Source organism: Rhinolophus hipposideros, assembly GCF_964194185.1.
Source record: "Rhinolophus hipposideros genome assembly, chromosome: 10".
Classification (NCBI taxonomy): domain Eukaryota; kingdom Metazoa; phylum Chordata; class Mammalia; order Chiroptera; family Rhinolophidae; genus Rhinolophus; species Rhinolophus hipposideros.
Window position 1 is genome coordinate 32,261,302 of NC_138056.1, and position 20,053 is coordinate 32,281,354.

Below are 20,053 nucleotides of genomic sequence, written 5' to 3' on the forward strand. Positions count from 1 at the left end.
GAAGCTTTTAAAATATTTGAATAGTCTAACAAATAATAAGCATTACCTTTAGAAATTATTAATTCGTACTTAAATTTTAAAACATGGTGACTCTCAGGAGTTTATTTGGATGGCAATAGTAGGGAGTGACATTATTAGATTATGTTATTTCTGATACATGTTAATTAATGTGTCTTCCCTCCCAAGATAAATAATCAGTCAATCCAGGTACAAAACATTCTTCTTTTAAGATGATGTTGTGTTAGAAATTGCAGACTGAATTCTGCTCACACACTTTATACATAAAAACAGCTCTGTCAATGAAAGTCCCGGAAGAAAAATGCTTCTTTGCCTAGGACAAGCACCTAAAACTCTGAAGAACAGACAAACTATATACACACATGAGTTATGCATATATTATTTATGCTAACATTCTATGAGAGATGGTGTAACACAGCTGGGTAAAATAAACAAACAAACAAATGTGTGTGTGTGCGCGCCTCTGTGTGTGTGTGTGTGTGTGTGTGTGTGTGTGTGTGTTACATATATATCTTAGAAGAAGGCAGTCCCCTTGGTTTGAATTCCAGTTTCCCTGTGCTTATTGGCATTTAATCTTCGGTGATTTTCTTACATATTCTAGGCTTCAGTTTTCTTGATTACAAACTGGGGATAAGAATAATTTCTAATTCTGTAGGATGAATGTGAGAATTAAAGGAGTTAATTTATGTAAAGTGCTTAGAACAATCTTGACACAGGTAAGGTACTTAGTAAGTAGTTGACAGCTTTCCCACCCATTTCTTTGCATATAGATGATTTTCATTCTGATCATTATCACTATAACTTCCACCAGGCTGCTCTCCTGCCCCCAGGACTTGGTGGGATTCTTTTCTCTTGACTTTGCCATTGAAATCTGACAAGGTTTTCCAACACCCAGAATTGAGAGGGTTCCGGAACTACCACGGATGGTACTACTAGGGAAGCATATAAAATTACTCACCAATCTTCCCAATTTCCAAACACATTAACACAAACAGTGCATCTTTAAAAGTCGAAGCCAAGCATTTCATAGTTCATTCTCAATGATTCCTCCATTGTCATACCATTCACCCCACAATTTCTTGATCTTAATCTCATTAATCCATTAAAGTATATTTGTGAGATTCTAATCCATCCACCTTACTAACATGTAAGCACATGTGAGGGTTACAGCAATTCTTACATTTGTAAAGGCAGCCATCTCCTGGTACCTAAATGTTCTGTGAACATTAGGCATACAACTTATGAAAAAGTGCATTTTACTTTTTAAATTAATGCATTTCTAGAGTCACAAGGCTCTGCTCTTGTCTAAATAACTTACTCATTCAACACAAGATTTCTTTTAGCTTTACTATTTTCTATTCAGCATTAAATGTTTGCAGTTTAACTCCTTTCTTTTTTTTTCATTGAACAAAGTGTATTCAATTGTAATTATCCTTCTCAAATTTAATTTTGTTCTTCTATGCTCAAAGCTATCAAAGCTTTTGACCCCCAGGTCTTTCTACATTATTTCTCAGCGCTCCCTGGTATTTGTAACTTCCACGAAGGACCATCTGTAGATTTAATTAACTTGTTGAATCGTCCTTCTTTCAGATCATTAATGAAGTTGTTAAATAAGTCTGAGCCCAGTGCTCATCTCTGTGGTATCTTGATGGTCCTTCAAGCCCAATTATGTACTACATTTCCCTTTACCATTTCCTCTTATTTATACGCCCTTGGTCATTTCCCAAGCCATTGAAAAGCACACTTCCAAATCATTTGAAATTATATTTTAAATGAAATTTCGTGTGAAATAGCCCTTGAATTTTTTTTAAACCTTATTTAACTACTGTTAGTAGAATGGCAATTTATAGTCCCAATTTCCCATAATATCCTGCAAATTTAAAGGAATAATTCAGACATTTAACACCTTAAATACTGTTCTCTATAATTAGAGAGATACTCTACTTTCAAAGAGTAAGTGTTTATTTTTTCAGAAGTCTCTTCTTAATTTTGTTTTATAAAGAGCAATTGTCATGGGATAGTTATAAATAAAATTGCATCCCTACCCCCAATCATTTTTCTTAAAGAGAAACATATTTTATATAATCTAACCATATTCACAGATTTACTACTATTATTGCATACATATTTCCATGTTGACCAGGGTTCCTTGTGACTTTTCACCTGTGGGTCAGAAACAATTTTTGAACTAAGGGGCTAGCTTCCATTTAAAGGTTCTGGACTAAATACTCACATTTGCCTCTACTTTCTTCACCAAACACAAATAAAATAATTGAAGAAAATTATAAAGGTCATAAACCCTCAAAAATAAAGCGCATTGGAGAGGAGACAAAGGCAACATAAGTTTGGAAAGAGATGGATGAATGGCAACTTACTCAGAAGACATGAGAAAATTACTCATAGCCTACAGTGAAAAAAGCCAAAAAGCAACTTGATTTGTAAATCAAGAACACAGGAATTGGTGGCATTAGCTGTCTCTTGAACTGTGAAGAGTTGTAAAGCTAAAAGAAGAAAACTAGTTGGAAATTAAAGAAGCAGTTAGATTCATCAGAGCTGCTCTCTCACCCCAGCTGACTTCTGCTTTTCTCCTGCCCCAGGAAAGACTGGAGGTTTATTTTAAGCAGAGGGTACCACAAAAACTGGAAGATAGTTGAGAGCATAGATGCCATACTAAAAAGAAAATTAAGTGAAATTTTCATACTGAATTTTGAAACACTTTGTCTTATCCTTTCCACTTGGCTTTCAGAATGCTAGCAACTAAGTTTAATTCTTCTGAAAATTTAATTAATTCCTTCCAATGGACTAGAAGAATCTTCTCTACAACTTATATCAAAAGAATAAACCTAAACATCAACATACAACACAGGCAAACTAAGTTTTCAACCAACTTTTAATGTCTCACTCATAAAAGTGAGCAGATAGCCAAGGCTACTGGATGTTTGACAAAAGGCAGACAAAACAAATCAGAAGGAAAAATAATCAACTTAGATAAAACTCTACTAAGTAATAAGACAACTTAAAAAGTTCTTGCTATTGCATACTCAGAAACACTGAAGAAGACAGTACCTACAAGAACCAGAAACAATAAAAGAAAATTTCAGAAAAAAAGAATAAAATAGGACATCAGAAAGAAATTACACTAATTTGGAGGATAAAATTGAGGAAATATCTCAAAATCCCCAACAAAGAACTAAAAATAAAATATAAAGGAAAGATAGAAAATGAGGCAGAAGTAAGCAATTAAAAGACCAATCTACAGGTCTGACACCCAAATAATAGGAGTTCCAGAAATAAAGAACAAAGAAAATGCAGGGTAGTAAATTGTCAAAGGATTCTTTTTTAAATCCTAGAAATGAAATGAGGATTTTCCAAATTGAAAGGCTCTTCAATGTACTCAGCACATTGGTTTAATAATAGACCACCACAAAGGTACATCATCAATAAATATTATTACATTGAAGTTAAAAAACAGGCCTCAATTTTCCAGAAAGAGAAAACTAGGTGTTATACAAATGATCAAGAATAGAATGGCACACTGTATTTCTCAAAATTACACTGGAAAGTATAATAATACAGTTATCCCCTACAAGATTCTGAAAAATAACCCTATTTTGCCTACAATTTTATACCCATCCAAACTATCAACTAAGTACAAAGGGGATGTAAAAACATTTTCAGACACGCAACATTTGAACAACTTATCTTCTTTTCACTTTTTCTCAAGAAGCTAATTGATTATCTGATCTGTAAAAAGGAGGGTGTAATCCAAAAAAGAGAAATAGACAGTATTCAGGAAATAGGAGACTGAACAAAAAAGGAATTATGCTGAAAGAAGATCCAAAGACAATAGCTGTGTCATAGACCTAAAGAGCTTCCAGCATAAAATGGAGGCAATCAGAAGGGTCTTGAAAATTTACCTCATTAAGTTAAAGTTATAAAACATAGAAAGCATTTTGATGTATTTGGAAGATATTATTATTTGAATAAAATCAGGGATTGAAACAATGTTGAATGACCGAAAATCTGAGCAAACAATAATAAAATGAGAAAATCATTAAATCCAGGGAAAGCAAACTGTTGTGCAATAGAGAAGTAATGATAGCTAACTCCAGTGCTTACTGATAAATATAATTTATAATAGACATAATAAGGTGAACACTAAATACTGATCCAACCAAAACAGAAGAGAGAAATGAGAAGTGTTCATGTGTGGGAATGTGTGTGCATGCATGCATGCATGCATGCTTTACAGATGTGTACAAGAATATTTATTATAACAAAATAACCAAAATTGGAAACAACTCAAATGTCCAACAATACATTTTGGCATTTTCACAAAACGGAATACTAGTCTACAATGAAAATTTGTAAAACTACAAATATAACCAATAGCATAGATAAATCTCATAGAGCTAATGTTGAACAAAAGCAGTTAGACACAAAAGAGGCCATACAGTTTGATTCCATTTGTATGAAGTTCATAAACAGGCAAAACTAATCCATAGTATTAGAAGTCAGGACATGGTTCCTCTTGGTGGGGTCTTGGAAAAAGACAGGAGAGGAGGCATCTGGGATGCAGATAATGTTCCATTTTTAACTCTTGGTTCTAGTTTCAAAGGTGTTTTTAGTTTATAAAAATTCCTTGAGTTATATAATTATGCTTTGTGTGCTTCTCTATCTACATGTTACATTTCAGTAAAAGTTGATTAACTTTTTTGAGTTTTCCAGACCTCCTGCTTTTCCCTGTTCACGTTCTCTTAGGGTTATTTCAAGGCTTGCAATCACCCTACATAAAAGGGGACAGAATGTAACATTTACCAATCAAAGGTTTTGCAAGATAAAAACTGCTAAATATTTCAGAAGCTGAAGAGAGAAAGGGGCAGTGATTTAAGTCCCTAATTAAAGGTAGTATTTTTCAGAAATACCTTCAACAATACAGATAGCTAAGAACTTATTAGGAAAAAAAATAAAAAGCCCCATTGTGCTGTAGAAGCAAATTCCAATCTCAAACCAACACCTGTTCAAGTCTCAGTTTCCTCACCTATATAATGAGCAAAGTAATAGTATTTATCCTATAATTCATTTAAATACTTACTATAGTGGTTGGCACATAGCCACGTCAAAAATACTAACTATAGATATGTTAAAGACTAAGGAATTGGAAAAGGGTTTCTCTCAGATGCCCTGGATTTAGGTGCCAATAACTAATAAAATATAAGCAAGATGGTTTACTTCATAAAAATGTATTTATTTGACATTAAAATAAGTTTTCCTTAAGGAAAAAAAAATGAGTGTGTTAAATCAGGGGGAAGATTTGCAAATATATACATATATATGAAACAGACTTCACATCTCTCCAGAAACTTCGAAATTGTTTGTACAATACTGATTCGCAAACATCTGTTCAGGAATCTTGTTTCCTCTTGATTTAAAAAATTTCACTCCTCTGAAGATGTGTTATGTCATGCCCTAATATGCGTGGGGTGTATTTATAGGATAATATTTACTTATTAATCCTTGTTTGAGTGGCATCTTCACTGAGAGGCTCACATTGCTTTTATTCCACTTCAAGTTGGAAATTGGAGTGGTGGTACTGAAAGACGCCAATTAGAATACCAGCTCAATGCTTACTAATTAAATGAACTTGAATAACTCATTTTAACCCATATGAATACATTTCTTTGTCTGTTAGATGGAAATTAATCTTACTTCACAATGCTTTCTTGAGATGCTGAAAAAGAAACACCTTTTAAAGAGTCTGTGATTACAACGACGTATGTAAATATTAGGTACAATTGATAACATTGCCCGCAAATACAAAAGCTATAGATGATAGTCTGTACACTGGGATTCTTTACAATCTACTAATTTACTATCGCCTAGTGTTTACTAATTAGAGTTTCTCTAGTTCTTACAGCAACATTGAGAGAAATTTGCAGATTGAGAAGGTATATAACTTGGTTCAATGTCACATGGTGCGTGGCTGACATCCAGCTTGAAAGGTCACATTTTGCCCCATTGTCCTGGTGTAAGAATGCCCTATCGGTAAAAGGGTATGACAGTGGCATCCTTCTGGCACTTTCAAAATCAAACTTCCATAGTAATGAGTTGGGGCCAAGAGAAATGAAGATTCCTGTAGAAGGGAGATTGGGGGTGGCAAGACATAATAATGAGAAAAAAAAATTAAAGCATGACATTTTAAACCACCAGAGAAGAATTCAGGCCCCAGCTGTCCCTCTTAAATAGCTATACAAACCTGAGCGATGTCTTTAATCTCTAAACCGCACTTTCCTCAGCAGTAAAACTACGTGATGATAATATATCCTTCATGGACTTGTTAAGAGATTGAAGAGAGAGATGATACAGTACCTGGAAACATGCTTCAAAGACTGTAATGATCTGTACTACATGGAATGTTACTATTACACCAGTCCCATTCTAAGGAAGAGAGTATTAACTAAAGTATAATGAGGAAAATTAGTCTCTCAAAACATCAGTGTGGTATAGGTGATATAGGAAGAAACAATAGCAGCACACTCAGAATTCAGAGGTCAACTGAGAAAAATAACCCAGAAGAGATGAGCTCTGACAATGGTCAAAGCCTTTTTAATCAGCCTTGCCTTTTTGAGAAGGGCAGCAAAGGGCAGGGTTTTAAAGACTGAACTTTGAGGCATAAAGTGTAGTTCAAATCACAGTTCTGACACTTCTTAGCCCTATAATCTTGGGCATATTACTTTGCAGTTCTTAATCTCAATTTTTTTCAATACATGAGGATAATATTCATTAATTCACTAAATATTTCTTGAGTGCATGCTAAGCACCAGTCCCTATTCTGAAAGCTGGAGCTATAGCAGCAATCATGGACAAAAACCTCTGCTATCATGGTAGTCAACCTTCCAGCAGGGAAAGAGACAATAAAAAAGACAGGTAAGTTGTAAAATCAGTGTCTTAAAAGGTAAGTGCTTTGAGGAAAAAAAAGCAGAGAATTGAGATCTATTGTTTGGGGCAAGATTTGGGGATGCAATTTTAATAGAGTGGTAGGAAAAGCCTCAAGGAGAAGTGACATTTGAGTAGAGACCTGAAGGAGGTGAAGAAATGAGTCATGTAGATATATGGAGGAAGAACATTCTGGAAAGTGAGAACACCAGGTGCAAAGGCCCTGAGTTATGCTTACAGGCTTGAAAAATGGCGTGGTATAGAATTATATGAGGAAATTAGACAAGTAATATGGGGTTGAAGGATACTAATGTTAAATAACATAATATTTATCAAGCACAAGGTCCAGCCCAAATGAGGTCTAGCCTAAGTATTAAAAATCACTATGTAATTTAAGCAGTTTCTTCACTGTTCTGACCAAAATCTTCAGAGATTGGGAAAGTTGTGATTCTGCAAGAAACACGGGAAAGATAGGTTAAAAAAATGTAAACATCTCCAAAATGAGAATGCATGGATTTTATGGTCAATGCACAGTGAATGAGGTATTTCCACCTCTCTGGAGACCAAGCATGTGGAAAAATAAATCTTGCCATTGTGTGCTTGCCATCATTTTATGAAAAGAGAGTGCCATAATTTGTTTACAGTAAATCAAAAAGTGCTTAAAAGTGCAGTTCACAGTTCTTTAACAGTTCTAAACAAGTGATCCAATAAAAAATGGACTGTTTGGCAACTTAAGAATCAGGGAAGTGCCATATTTGGGCAGGCTGATCTCAGTCAGGGATGGGCTATGGCAGGCCAGGGCTTGTTTACAAGAGGAATGGAAGACTTCCTTATCCTCCTGAAATGAATCATCTGGTTTATATATATCAAAGTTTCCTTCATAGATGTTAATGCTTCCGTCATTCAGAAATATGTTATGCCAATCCCATATGGTATCATTTAATATGTCTTAACACTTTGGAGTGGGAAGAATAGGACCAACAGGAAAGGGATGGAGAAAAATGGTTACAGCATATACCATTTTGGTTTGGAGACACTGTGTTAATAACTGGTATATTGAGTCAATACTTTGCAGTTTTCTGGTGGTAACAGAAGTTAAACATATATGTTGACTATGCTACAGAAACGGATGGTAGGAAGAAAGGGGATAAAAAAACAGATACACAGTGATTAAATATGATACATTTTATGAAAAGGGAAACCAGCTTGAAATGGAACATAGGGAAGGGAACTTAACCTTGGCTAAGGAGCCTGAAAAATATTTCTGAAGAAAAGCCTAAGTATCTATGTGAGAGAACATGGAAAGATGGGGACTGGATATGTTGCAGGGGAAGAAGGAAAGTAGAGAAAGGGAAGTCAAAGAGTTTCAGATAGAGCATATACCCTGGACAGAGGCCTGAAGTAGGAAGACGGTTGCTCTGAGAAAATCTGAAAAAGTTTGGTGTGGGAGGAGCATTGATTATAACTGAATGAGACAGAGGCTCAGAGTCATCAATAACTACTGAAAACAGGTTGGAGTTTATTCCAAGGACACTGGAAACCATCTTTTTTAACAGGGAAATAATTTGATTATATTCATGTGTATAGGGATTATATTGACAGAAATAACACTTTTTTGGGAATGAGGAAGAAGAAGACTTTGGGTCTGGAGTCACGCCTTCCATTATCATTCCAGGCAAAAATACAAATGACAGTGATTTAGACTAGGCAGTAGGATGGAGAAAATAGCCAGATTGCAGGGATTTGATTAAATGGGAAAGTGAGGGAGAAGAAAACACAAAGGACAACTCTGATTACATATAACCTAAAAATATCAGGAATGAAGGTGTATGATTGACAGCAATAATTTTCTCATTCCAAGACATATCATGATGACAGTATTGTGTGGCTTAGGAGACTAACACAAACACGAAAAGAAATCCTTACTAAATAATCTAAATATTTTAGGCAACTCTCCTGGACTCTGGAGATACAGTTGGCAATAAGACAAAAAACCTTGCCCTCAAAGAGTTTCTATTCTGGCTAGTCAGTCAGATTACACACAAAAAAGCGTTATGTGTCAGAGAATGATAAAGGCTCTTTAAGACAGTAAAACAGTGTCAAGGAGGAGGAGATGTGTTTTTTTAGCTAAGGGTCAGAGTCTCTCTGATGCAATAACATTTGACCAGAAACTTAAATGACAAAAGCGAGCTGACCACGAAAACTCCAAGCAAACTCTACAGTAAGGGAAACATGACTACCATTTTCTAGGAAAATCATGGATACCGTTATGACTAAAAGAGATGGTATACAAGTAAGGGTATACAAGTAAGGGGGAGAACATGGAATAGTGAGGGTAGAGAAGTAATAGGGAAAGGGGTCCAGAGCATGTAGGGTCTTACAGGTCATTGTAATGACACTGACATCTACTGAGTGAAAATAGAGAGCCATGGAGAATCTGAAGCAGAGGGATAATTGGGTCTAGCATTTTGATTATTTTTTTAAACAATGTCTCTTTGACTACTATATTGAAAAGATATTACTGTACAACAGTGGAAGGGAGATGAGTTAGGAGGTTTTTACACTAATCTAGATTACTGAGGAAGATGTCATATGAAGTGTGGATTCTAGATATATTTTGAAGGCGAACAAGGATGTGGATGTGTAATACAAAACAAAGGAGAAATCAAGGATGATTTCAAGATCTTGACAGAGAAAATGTGAAAGGAGAGATTTCACCATCTCCTGGAATGAAGAAGACCATAGGAGGAGCAATTTGAGAGAGAGACAATTAAGAGTTTTCTAGATTATTGGAGACCCTCAATAACCAATCTTTTCTATTATTTTAAATTAATATCACATATTTGTGATCAACATTCAAGTTGGTGTGTGTGTCACAAGCAGAGAGAAAATTACAAACAAAAGCTCAGAAATTTAAAAAAATAAGGTGCATTTCAGTGATCAGAAGTAGTTTACAATGGGCTGGAATTTCAGATGTATGTGAAGGAGAAGTAGGAGATAAAGCTGGAAAGGTAGACAGAGACCAATCATAAATGTCTTTTTAATTAAAGTTTATATGTCACACCATAGGATTTGGACTTTATCTTGTAAGCAACGAGGAGGGACTGAAAGGATTTCTTAGCAAAATATTCTTTAATAAAATAATCTTCGAGAATTTCCCCTCAGGGACTCAATCTACTAAACTAAAATTGCTGCCACGCGTAGATAACTTCAAGGTCTCTTTAAACTGGAGAATGCTTTAAAACCACATTAGCCCACCAAGCCAGAAACCGCTTATCTTATAACCACCACCAAAATGAATGAATAGATCTTGATGTCTGATTCATCATATTTTGGACCCAAGTGAATGTTTTCAGACAACTACCTTTTCTAATCAGTGGATCCTATTAGGGGAGAATGGTGCGAATCGCGAGAGTTATATTCCTTCTCCTTCAGTCTATTGGCTTCAATTAGCCTTTTTCCACATGATTTGCAGTGCAGTACATGTTCTTGGATACAAAGAATTTTTGGATAGTACAGTACTTACTAGGGAAAGTTTGTAATGTCTGGGCTCCAGTTGGCCATATGTTCACAGAAACCTGGATTTTCTTTCTGTTTAGCCATTGTGCTGCAAGTTATAGTATTGTCTGTTTCCCAGGGCATAAAATTAAAAATGAGGGTATGAACCAAGCTCCTGACTTTCACAGTTCAGTAGAATGAGCAAGAATTGCTTGTCATCTAAATAGTCAGGAATTTATTTTCTGCATTACTAACTAGACAAGGTAATACCTAATAGCGTATATTTGTTTGACAGGGAATGTCAATTTATTAAAAAGATTGGCTCCCTTCACTTTGCTTTCTGGAAAGTCATGCTGACAAATTTACTGAAAGTACACAAAATTTCTATACTATTCTTATTAATAGCATTTCTCTCCTCCAGTCTCAATATGATATACTTTCAATTAGGTGTTTTTTAAATGAGACTTGAATTGGAGTTATTATAAATTTTTCATTTATCAAATGAAAAGACTGGATCATGTGAATTTTAAGGTCCTTGTCTATACTTACTCATTTATTACATATTGATTGAACTCAAATGTAATAGGATATTAAAACTGAATTTTTTCACGTCAGAGTTTTGGGAGATAATTATATGTTAAGCACGCCCACATTCCAAGGCTGGGTGCTAGAATACTTTTACAACACATTCAAAAATCAGTTGTGCTTACATTATCCATTAACCACCTTGGATTTTGTAGACAAAGGCCTAGAAATTCAGTGAGAGTGTTGGTGAGAACAAAAGTAAGAACTTGATTAGCAAAAGCTCTTTGGCATGCTGCCAGTTCCAGGTCATTTTTTTTTTTAATTAAAGTTTATTGGTGTGACCAGTGTTCGTAAAGTTACATATGTTTCAGGTGTACAGTTCTGTAATACAGGTCACCTTTTATTGGGAAAGTGAAAGAAGAACATCTTCTGTAAACTCGTCCAAGGGTAACAGACTTCATACACAGCTAGAAATGTTCCCTGGATGGTGAGGGACATAGCAACTGGTATTTGACTTCTGCCTTTGAAGTCTGAAGGTCAATGCCTGGGTCTGGGGCTGCTTCAGTCACAAAGTAAAGCAAGGGAAACAAAACATACGCACACATTAAGAGGGCTGTACTTAGACTGACTGAGGGGGGAAACGTCTGTGCATAAGGAGTGTACAAAACAGAGTTAGATCAGCAGCCTAATCCTAGGTAAATCTTGCAAGGCAAAGAAGCCACAACAGAGAAGTGGACCGCCACAAGGTCAGAGCTACAGAAGGATGAAAGGACTGTCCATGTCAAAGGAACTTCATTTGGCAGGCGCTAGTGATAGAAGACCATTACCAAAGCACCTCACAAAGGGAGAACCAGCAAGTGCATTATCTCCTCCCAGAAGGCCTCAGTGCTAGAACACCACTGTACCGGTTCCACAATACACATTCTCTCCCCATAAAACTCTCTCACCCTGGGTAAGATTCAAGACATCTGTGAATTTAAAAATATGATATTGAAAGAAAAGAAGGAAAACTGTCCACAACTCCTGCTCACTTAGAATTGTCAGATTGTGGCAGGCTGATGAGTGACAAGGTAAAAAGTTTTTATTTAGTTTTAATACAATCGTGAATTAATCACTGAAATGAGACCATTTTTTGTTGTCCTGAAACGTCCCAATTCACCCAAGGACCTGAGATCAATATCCTCCCAGTATCCTCTTCTGTGCATAGTGTATATATGTCTGTGCATGAAAATTGGAATCTTACTAAACATGCTATTTTTACTTAATAATATCCAGTGCTTATAGTGTGCCCACCAGATACCAGAAAATTAAAAAAAAATGTCTAGTGAGGCTGTATTGTTTTTGTTCTCATGTTTTAACTCAAGAAACTGAGGCACAAAAATTTTAAGTAACTCCCCAATGTCGTAAAGCTGGTTCTCAAAATTGGACAGTCTGCTTCCAGAGTTCATGTTCCTTCCAATCAAACACGGTGTCTCCCATTCATTAAGTAGTAGTGAATAAAATGTTTAGGGGAACAGAGAGGATATGAATTAGCAAAGATGACATGAATAACACCAGTTTACATCTGAATGGTAGTGAGAGGCCATAAGAGCTGGTAAGAATAGACAGTTCAGTAGTAAAAGATGGATATAAGGCATAGCTCCACCATTTACCTGCTGAGTGTCCTTGGAAAAGCAGCCTATTATTTCTGAGTCTCAGTTTTATCACCCGAGTTTTATCACTTGAGGATAGAATCAAGAATAGATATCATTTATGGACACCTACTGTTTGCCAAGCACTTTGCTAAGTGATTTAAATAGACTATCTCATTTATTCTTACAATAATATTACATGATAGGTAATATTGATATCCTCTTTTTTTTTAGTGGCAAACTGAAGTTGGAAAGATTACATATATCTGATCCAATATCACAGATTCTGGTAAATAGTGGAACCCCAACTTAAACTGGGCTAGTATAGCTTCATAAATTGTGCTCTTAACTCCTATTTTTCTCACTTTCTTCCTGCCTTAGGCACAACAAAGATGTTGAAACGAAGACATAAAATAATGTACATAATCAAGTAGGAAACTATGGCTCATTACTCACAGGGGAACATAACTTACTTGACCTCTCATGTAATCTGTTAGGTTTAATTGCCCCTGTCCACAGGTAATGCTATCAAGAGCCAACCTATATTGGAAGGTGTATAAAATTTGGACTCAGTTATACATGGGTTAGCACCCCTACTCCACTCCTGACAGGCTGAATAATACTTATACGTGTCCTTATATGTGCTCAGTAAGGTGAAACTAGCTGCTTCATGAGAAATAACAAATTCAAAAGTTTAGGACTCATAATTGATGGATAATAGGCTACATAATTCATGGTGGCACATCTAATATAAGAACTTAGGACTCTGCCCTTCAGTCTAGTACTCTTTTCACTATTCCAGGCTGCGTTTTAATTTACCCCAAATCCTTGCGTTTGAACAAAAGGTATAACACTCCTTACAGTTGTATTGAAATTACTTGAAGAACCTTGCTCTGTATCAAGATGAGACTGAAAAAATGGCTTAGGGTATTTTTCCTCATATGTCTGAAGCCAGGCAAAATGGTAATCCCTGGGGTGTCAGGAACAGGGTTTTAAAATAGCTCCAAATAGCTCTGAGATGTAGGTGGCAACGCCATGGGGAACTGTATTGGATCTTTAGCACTATTTCTCCATCACGGCTGAAAGAAGAAAGAATTGAGGGGAGGAAGAAGGTCCTGAACAAGTACTCTAGGTATGGCACCTGAACTCAAGATTCAGCTGCCACAGAAGCTTAACACAGAAGACAAATGTTCTGTGTTAGTGGGTGTGGGCTCCTGTCATGTTCCATTGCAACTGGTTCCTCTGCCATTCTCCATTTCTGCAGACATCCAGTGCAGGTAACAGCTCCTCACATATGCAAATGAATGAAACTAGACTTCTATCTCTCACCATGTACCAAAATTAATTAAAATTGATCAAGTCCTAAACATAAGACTGAAAACAATAAATAGCATAGAAGAATACATAGGTACTAAACTTATGGACCTTGGAATCAAAGAAGATTTTATGAATTTGACCTCAAAGGCAAGGGAAGTATAGCTAAAATAAATAAATGGATTATATCAAGCTAAAAAGCTAACTCACAGGAAAAGAAACCATCAAGAAAACAATGAGGCAACCACCGAATAGGAGAAGACATTTGCAAACGATGCCTCCAATAAGGGGCTAATATCCAAAATATATAAGGAACTCATACAACTCAACAACAAAAAACAAACAATCCAATTGAAAACTGGGCAGAGGACCTGAATAAACATTTCTCCGAAGAGGACATGCAGACGGCCAATAGACATATGAAAAGGTGCTCAACATCACTAATCATCAGAGAAACACAAATGAAAACCACAATGAGATATCACCTCACACCAGTTAGAATGGCCATCATCAACAAGGTAAATAATAACAAGTGTTGGAGATGCTGTGGAGAAAAAGGAACCCTCATACACTGTTGGTGGGAATATAAATTGGTGTAGCCACTATGGAAGGCAGTGTGGAGGTTCCTCAAAAAATTAAGACAAGAATTACCAAATGGCCCGGGAATCTCTCTCCTGGAATATATAGCCTAAATATCTGAAAAGATTTATCTGTAAAGATATATGTACTCCGATATTCATTGCAGCTTTATTTATGGTAGCTAAGACATGGAAACAACCAAAGTGTCCTTCGATAGATAATTGGATAAAGAAGATGTGGCATATATACACAATGGAATTGTGCCATAAGAAAAGATGAAATACAGGCATTAGTGACAACATGGATGGATCTTGAGATTATTATGCTAAGTGAAATAAATCAGACAGAAAAAGTCGAGAACCACCTGACTTCAATGATATGTGGGATATAAAACTGAGAGCAACGAAGGAACAAGACAAACAAAGAAACAAAAACTCATAGACACAGACAACAGTTTAGTGGTTACCACAGGATTGCGGGGGTGGATAGTAGAAGAAGGTAAAGGGGGTTAAATTTGTGGTGATGGAAGGAGAACTGACTCTGGGTGGTAAACACACAATGTGATATATAAATGATTTATGAGGTTTGACAATTAAGTTCATAAGCTTGTTACAACAATGTTGCTAACCTTTTTTGATATCTGAGGGGTTATTCATTATGAATTTGTATCAACTAGACAAACAGCTAACCAAGTTTACTATTTGAAAGTGCTGAAAAGGCTGTGTGAAAAAGTTAGATGACCTGAACTTTTCACCAACAATTCATGGCTCTTGCATCACGACAATGCACCAGCTCACAGGGCACTGCCTGTGAGGAAGTTTTTAGCCAGTAAACAAATAAGTGTATTGGAACACCCTCCCTACTCATCTGATCTAGCCCGCAATAACTTCTCTCTTTACCCGAAGATAAAGGAAATATTGAAAGGAAGACATTTGGATGACATTCAAGACATCAAGTGTAATACGACAACAGCTCTGATGGTCATTCCAGAAAAAGAGTTCCAAAATTGCTTTGAAGGATGGACTAGGCGCTGGCGTCGATGCATAGCTTCCCAAGGGGAGGACTTCAAAGGTGACCATAGTGATATTCAGCAATGAGATGTGTAGCACTTTTTCTAGGATGAGTTAGTGAATATAATTGTCAGACCTTGTATTATAGAATTGTACACTTGAAATCTATGTAGTTTTACTAACCATTGTCACCCCAATAAATTTGATTAAAAGAAGAATTCACACTCATCCAACTTTAATGATGCTTTAAAAGACCATCTGTGTCCACTGTTTTTTGGTGGGTTCAACTGGATGGACAACTCAGAGAAACCTCAAATCCTCTTATTTCCCTTTTTAAATGATTCCAAAAAAGTACTGCTTACTATTTTCGGGGCATTTATTAGCTACACAACAACAGCAATGTTATTAATATCGTGTTTCCCCAAAAATAAGACCTAGCCAGACAATCAGCTTTAATGCATCTTTTGGAGCAAAAAAAATTAATATAAAACCGGTATTATATTACATTATTATATTATATTATATTATATTAATTATATTACATTACATTACATTACATTACAGTACATTATATAAGACCCAGTCTTATATTATAGCAAAATAAGACCAGGTATTATATTAAAACATATTAGAGCTGATTGTTCGGCTAGGTCTTATTTTCAGGGAAACACGGTAAAAGCTGCTATGTACATGTGCCAGACAACCAGAGAAATCTCATGTTCAGAAAAGTTAAATAAATCTCCTACTGCTAACAAGCTGAAGAGGCCCACTTGCACTCATCCTCTTCCCAGACGCCTTCCCCACAGTCCTGTGATAGCTAGAGATGAACAGAAGAAACATGCTCTTGTCTACTAATGGAATGGAACTATTATCCACTCCCTAATGGTTCTTAAAATTTTCCCTTAAAGCAGGGACAGGCAGAGCAATTACAAATAGATGAATGCCATCAGAGCTCTCTCAAAATTGGGGCAAGATTTGAAATTTGGAAAAATACAGAAGTCTTTGTTTCTGACCTTTTTTTTTTTTTTTTTGCCTAGTGGATGAATACCAGTAATATACTCAGGGCAAACGATTACCCTCTGTCTACATATCTGCAAGTCCCTAAGACGTAGGGAAAAGGACAGAATAAATTATCCTGCAAAAAGTCATTTCCCTTTAGCAAAGGTTAAAAGACCCCCAGTAACTTGGAAAAATGAAGTTCTTTTCATGACTTTTATGTTCTCTTTATTTTAAGTGTTTTTTAAAAATCATTTCTTATTACAAATATCTATATTTATTGTAGAAAATTGGAAAATTCAGATAATGCAAAACGAGAAATAGTAACTACTAGAACTTATATTGTCAATGGATAATGCTGTAAAATTTTGTGGTTATTTACTGATTTCCCTGAATATTCTTGATCAGATACTTACTATATTTTGGAAGGGCTTGGAGACTGTGAAAGGTTCAATGGTTATGTGAGTTTATTGAATAATATTTATAATAAATGAATACATTTCTGGAGCAACTGTGAGAAAAAGTCAAGGTCTATTATTTTTATAATATCAGCATGTTTTTACTAATTCTTTTACACTAGACTATGGCCTATTCTATAGCTTGACTAGTCTTGTCCAACTCTCAGTGTCTGATTCTCAAGGCACTGGTTATGGGTACCTGATGTCTATACAATTGTACGATACACATACATATATACATATATTTTAAGACTGTTTAAAAAGCCAAATCTAGACCTGGCATTGTCAACAATGCCAGGGTAATTCTGCCTCCCAGGAGATAATTGGCGATGTCAGGAGACCTTTTTGATTGTCATGACTAGGAGTGGGAGTGCTTATGTTATTTAGTGGGTAGAGAGTCTAGCCATGCTGCTAAGGATCCCACAAGGTATAGGACAGCTCTCCACAATAAAGAATTATCTGTTCCCAAATGTTGCAAGTGTCAAGGGTAAGAAGCCCCTAACTAGACAGAGTTTAACACCTTATATTTAATCTCTACTTACTGCAGCTTGCAAATTTGCTTAATGCCAAGTAGAAAATTTGGGCTTATTTACTTCCCAAAGGAAGATACTCTGCTATTTTATGGTAGGTAACATATTTCTGGATTTAGTGTAGCTCTTTGATTTTACATTTAAAAGATCTCTAGGAAGACTTTGTGTTGTTTCATTTTGACTTGTGCTCGGCTACCTTATGTCTGTGTGATATTACACATTTTTAGTTCTCTCAGGGAGCTTTTACCAGCAGCCCTTTTCTAGGTGAACAGTAGCAGAAGTACACTTGTTACTGGTTTTGTTACTCATCTCAATGTTAAATGTGAAACCAAATCAAAGCTAAGGGCACAGAGCAAGAACAAAGGGTAAGAGGAGAACCAATATAACGTGTTATCCAGAACCCAAAAGAGGTAAAATGTTTGCTTATCTTGTGTGGGGTTATGAAAAGTTTAAGTTTACTAAAATCTCATCAGTATAAATAAATGCAGAGCTGTTCATCTTTACGTTACATACCAAACACAAGTGGGATTTTTAACTCCATTAAGTTCCAGATAGGCATTTTCTTTAACAAACGACTTCAGTGATTTAACTAAGTGTACTTGAATTCTCAAAGGCGGAATATCACAAGCAATGAACAGAACCAGTAATGAGGGGGGCCTAGGGAAATATCTTTAAGACTGAAAATAAGTAGATTCTGTATAGCTCGAAGGGGACTGTTTAGTTAGCCCTGAAATTAAAACAAAAAAAATAAAAGATTTAGTGTAATCATGCTGTAGACATTCACAATGCATTCCCATTTTTCCTTTGCACCATAAGTCTCAAGGCATGTAGCATCACGATTGAAAGACGAATAGAATTACTTAACGTTTATTGCTAATGATCAACATGACAAAATAATTCAGACAAGACAGGGCATAGGTTGTAAGTATTTGTTTTATAATTCATCTTGATCCCTTGCACACAATGGATTGGAAAATATGTACTTTATCCTATCCACAAAAATTTCATAGAATTAGAAAATTGGCCAATATTAAATAGAACAGCTTTGCTACCGATGGAAGATAGCGTGGCATTGAAAATACTCAATTTTCACTTTCAGCTTTAACATTTATATAGGAATCCATGTCCTGCCTATCTCTATTTTACTTTTGCTTCTGGTCTTGATTTTCTCCTTTATCTCTATTTTTCTTGTCCCACATCATGGACCAGAATATAAGCACTAATTCAACCAATCACTTACTGAGCAAAGGAAAGGGTAGATGTCAAATCAACAAGCCATCAGAACCCATAATTAATTCTTCCTTGGGGGCCACTGACTCAGGCCCAGCTCTATAATCAATGTTCTCCCTCAATTCTTGATCATGTGAACAGAATAAGAATTTTAGAGTAAATGTTCTGGTTAAACATCACAATAATAATACTGGTTTAACTAATAACTGGTTTATAACAAGCAACCTGAGGTGCTTGGTGAAAATGTAAATTCCTGGGCTATCCCCCAAATATTCTGAAGCACCGGCTCTGGGGTGGTGGCTCAGGAATCCGGATTTTAACAGCAAGTTCATGGATGACCCTTGAGGAACACATGCAAGGGTTCATAATTCTGGCTTTGTGAAATGCAACTTGAACTGTATTCTCAGTTCTAATACTGGCTCTGTAGCATTGCAGAAGCTATTTGACCTAGCTAAGCTTCATTTTGTCATCTACAAAACAGGAGTAATAGTATCTATCTCTTTTGTTTATTCTTAATATTAAAATATTCATTTAAAAGACCTGACACATAATTAGTACATAATAAATGGTATTTGTCAGCAGTAGTAATCACCATCATCGACCTTAGCATCATCACCATTCTGTCCCCATTAATTCCTGGACACTCATTTTAGGGAAACATGGAAGTTCTAGAGGAAATAATGAGAAACTTTTAATTTTAGATAACCTAATTAAAATCAAATGCACTGTAAGAAGGACACGTGTGCTAAGTTACCATTAATTATTTCTGCTTTGGACAAGAATTCTCCAACTCCATGCGGAATTCTCTCATGATGCTCAGAGGCAGTACTGGCTCTTTATATGTCTTTTTAAATGTACAAACCAATGAACTATAATTTAAAAAACGTAATTTGATTCATTGATAATGTCAAAAATATGGAAACAATGGTGCACATATTGCACATATTATACAGTAAGATTTTCATGTGTTTTGACATAAAGGATTGAGATGCTTTATAAATATACAGACAGTACAATGTAATATGTTGGGCAAGTTGGGGTATAATAAATAAGCTTATTTAAAAATGTATTTTCTAAATTCAGAAACCTTTAAACATGAAGGAAAGGAAACAAGAGCTTTGCGCAGATTTCTGGCATTGGATAAAGACTTCCTCTTCTTCATCAAATAATAACTACAGCATCGTATTTCCATATTTTGATGCTGTACTATGAGAAGTGCAAAGTGTGATATTCCAGACTCAGAAAAACACAATACTGTGATTTGAGCCCAGTAATACTCGTGGGCAAATACACAGCAATCTTACGTGGCACAGACCCCTTGCTAGCAC

General features: G+C 35.7%; 1 protein-coding gene across 2 annotated transcripts in view; it reads right to left on the reverse strand.

Moving 5' to 3' along the window:
- The window catches only part of NELL1 (neural EGFL like 1), a 772,999-nt gene that overhangs the window by 170,409 nt on the left and 582,537 nt on the right, over positions 1–20,053 (reverse strand). The gene's annotated exons all lie outside the window — the stretch shown is intronic.